The sequence below is a fragment of the Orcinus orca genome, chromosome 3, assembly GCF_937001465.1.
Source record: "Orcinus orca chromosome 3, mOrcOrc1.1, whole genome shotgun sequence".
Taxonomy (NCBI): domain Eukaryota; kingdom Metazoa; phylum Chordata; class Mammalia; order Artiodactyla; family Delphinidae; genus Orcinus; species Orcinus orca.
In genome coordinates, this window is record NC_064561.1 from 155,161,647 (window position 1) to 155,164,842 (window position 3,196).

General features: G+C 45.6%; 1 pseudogene; it reads right to left on the reverse strand.

The window, feature by feature from the left end:
* Nucleotides 1-709: 709 nt before the first annotated feature.
* LOC101287034 (zinc finger protein 410-like) lies at nt 710-2,511 on the reverse strand (annotated as a pseudogene).
* Nucleotides 2,512-3,196: the final 685 nt, after the last annotated feature.

Below are 3,196 nucleotides of genomic sequence, written 5' to 3' on the forward strand. Positions count from 1 at the left end.
TTAAAGGAAAAACAATTGAACCTCTGAATCATGTGATTTTTAACTTAAAAAAAAGACCCAAAAAGCAAAATCAAACAACCTCTAAACATGCTACTGTATGTTCCATAAACAAAGAAAGCAAAGTGGCCAAGTAGAGGTGTTTAGGACAAGATAGTACCTCAGCCTGGAGCAAGCAGGAATTGAAGTAATTAATGTTTTTGCAGACCAGTGACAGAGAGTCTCTTACTCAGGTTGCTAAAGGGAGAATGTCACAACAGAACTGACATCACTCCTTTCTACAAAGCAACAAGGCATCTTGAAAGCTCAACTTCTTGGTGAAGTTTTATGGTTGGTGGCAGGATTTAGTTCACGCATGTGAAAAGACAGCTCAGTCTGCGATGAAAACTCTTCAAAGGAAAACCTTCCCTCAACAGTCTTACTGAGAAACTTCAGCCAACACATAATCAGATTCACTTTTGGGATAAGCCTATCCCAAAATTTTGCAGTGGGAAGAGAGGTAGGTACAGTGACCCAGCCCACATTCACTGCTTCTTCCTTGACTGAATTAGATGGTAGTCGAAGAGAAGCACTCCTACATTCATCTTTTAGGCCAGGAAAGATGAACAGAGGCAAAAGTGGGGTCTTGTCCTTCACAGATTAATTTTGGTTCTGGCAGACTGTGAGCCATAAGCGTCCTGTTCCCACTACATGCGCTCTGGGATCAGAGAAGTCAGCGCCCATGCTCATGTCTGTCAGTTAGATCTCCTTGGTTTAGTGACTCCTGTGGATCTATGGCAGTTGAGACAGAAACCTCACATGGGTGCCTCCATGACTGCATGGTCACCAAATGATGTGTCACATCAGGCACTGAAGACAGAGGACATGGGGATCCTTCAGTGAGCACCTCATCATCAACTCCTAGGATAGAATCGGTATTCGGTAGTTTCAAGGACTCTCCACCAAGGTTGGGCTGAGAATTCAGACACCAGGTTTTACTGGTTACTGAAGGCTCTTCGAGCAAAGTACTGCCCATTAGTGGCTCATCAGTTTGTTCCTGCTCTTGACTCCCAGCTGCTCCCATCTGCAAGTGATGCTTTCTCACATGCACATTCCTGCTCCCACTCTGAGAGAAGGTCTTCCCACGGACTTAACACTGATGTGGCTTCTCTCCTGACTGAAACACCAAATGTTTTGGAAGACTAGAATACTCACCAAAGGAACTGCCGCATCCTTCGGCTTCACAAAGGAAAGGTTTCTCTCCTGTGTGGACGCGCAGGTGGTTCTTCAGGTTTCCAGCTGTAGTGAACTGCTTACCACAGTTAGACTCAGGACACATAAAGGGCTTCTCCCCATTGTAGGTCCTCATGTGTCCCTTCAGTCTCTGCAGCACATAGAAGCTTTTCCCACAACCTGCTGCAGGGCAGATAAAGGAGCGTCATTTCGATCAGTTGTTGTTGTTTTTTTTTTTTTTGCGGTACGCGGGCCTCTCACTGTTGTGGCCTCTCCTGTTGCGGAGCACAGGCTCCGGACACGAGGCTCATCGGCCATGGCTCACGGGCCCAGCCACTCCGCGGCATGTGGGATCTTCCCGGACCGGGGCACGAACCCGTGTCTCCTGCATCAGCAGGCGGACTCTCAACCACTGCGCCACCACGGAAGCCCTCAATCAGTTTTGAGGTGGTACTTAAAGTGAGCTGGCCACACAAATGTCTGGTCACAGCCTTCAACTGTACACTTAGCTTCTTCTCCATTTGAGGAAGGGGCCCAGAATCTTGGGGTTGCCCATCATCAGAAGCAAGGAGGACATTTCTCCATTGTTGCTGGTTTGCGCATTCTTTGCCGGTTGTGCACGAGTAGCAGCAATCAAACTGTCATGGGCCAACTCCTGAACCCGGAGGATCCATGGAATGCTACTGTCTGTGCTCTCACTGGAGAAGAAATCATTCCCTGAATCCTTTGCCTCATCTTGTACAAACACGAAGTGTTCAGCTGAAGAGCCCAGACTCTTGGTAGGTTAAGAAGAATAAAAGAAGTGCTATCACTTGGCTATAGATCTTGCAACAAGCTAAGAGACTCTGGAGTGGACAAAGACTCCGGAGGCTTCTGTACAATCTGAGCCCTCGTCTCTTCTCTGTCTGGACCCACATTCACCTGAAGGCTTCTCAACACAGCTCAGTAAGGAACCTCCTTGGAGGAGTTAGTATATTTAGAGTATTATCTGGAAACATTAGCCGACTTCATTCTGAGGCCTCAGTCACTGGAAGGAGGGACAAGCAAGTAATGTCTTTAGCTTCTGATTCTACTAGTCCCTGTCCCAGTGGGTTGGACGTATTCTGAACAAACTGTAACAGGAGGTCTGGTTTGAATCCTAACTCATCTGATAACATTGATTCAGCTTCCAAATCCTGTAGCTGTTCAGGGGACAGGTTAAAATTTTAATTCAGAGTCAATGAAACCTTCCTGTTACGCTCATATTCCTCTAGGAAGTGCTATTCTTTTCCTGTAAGATGCTGTGCTGGGTGGGTAATCAATTTAGCCTTTCTGTCCCGGGCAGCCGTCCGTCCATCAGTCGGTCTATTGCTTTCTTTTTTTAAATCGTTCCAATAAAATTTTTTTTATAAATTCAGGCAAGGGGCCTACCAGCCTAGTTTGCCAATTCTTAGTCTTAGGGAGCCCTGCACTATCTTTTTTTTTTTTTTTAAACATCTTTTTTGAAGTATAATTGCTTTACAATATTGTGTTAGTTTCTGCTGTATAACAAAGTGAATCAGCTATATGTACACATATATCTCCATATCCCCTCCCTCTTGCGTCTCCCTCCCACCCTCCCTAACCCACCCCTCTAAGTGGTCACAAAGCACCGAGCTGATCTCCCTGTGCTATGCAGCTGCTTCCCAATAGCTATCTATTTTACATTTGGTAGTGTATATATGTCCATGCCACTCTCCCACTTCGTCCCAGCTTACCCCTCCCCCTCCATGTCTCCTCAAGTCCATTCTCTATGGCTGCGTCTTTATTCCTGTCCTGCCCCTATGTTCATCAGAACCTTTTTTTTAGATTCCATATATATGTCTTAGCATACGTTATTTATTTTTCGCTTTCTGAGTTACTTCACTTTGTATGACAGACTCTAGGTCCATCCACCTCACTACAAATAACTCAATTTCGTTTCTTTTTATGGTTGAGTAATATTCCGTTGTATATATGTGCCACATCT